Source organism: Alligator sinensis, unplaced genomic scaffold, assembly GCF_000455745.1.
Source record: "Alligator sinensis unplaced genomic scaffold, ASM45574v1 scaffold462_1, whole genome shotgun sequence".
NCBI lineage: Eukaryota > Metazoa > Chordata > Crocodylia > Alligatoridae > Alligator > Alligator sinensis.
The window spans coordinates 214553-214839 of NW_005842741.1; positions in this window are offsets into that span (position 1 = coordinate 214553).

Sequence of the window (287 nt, forward strand, 5' to 3'; positions counted from 1 at the left end):
AGGGGGTCGGACTAGATGATCTGCCCAGGTCCCTTCCGACCCTAGAAACTATGAAACTATGAAATGTGTAAGCAGTGACTGGGTATATGCCTGAGTCCACACATGCATATCTGAGGGTAAATCTCAGAAAAGGATGAGAAAAGAAGTGCCATCCTATGTTTTAGTCCCAAACAGGTGGGTAATTACAGCACTTACAAAGGGTGCTAGGTGCAAAAAATGGTTTGAACTTACATCTCTGACTTCTTAGAACATGGTAGTCTAACCACCACACTACAGGTCAGGCACAC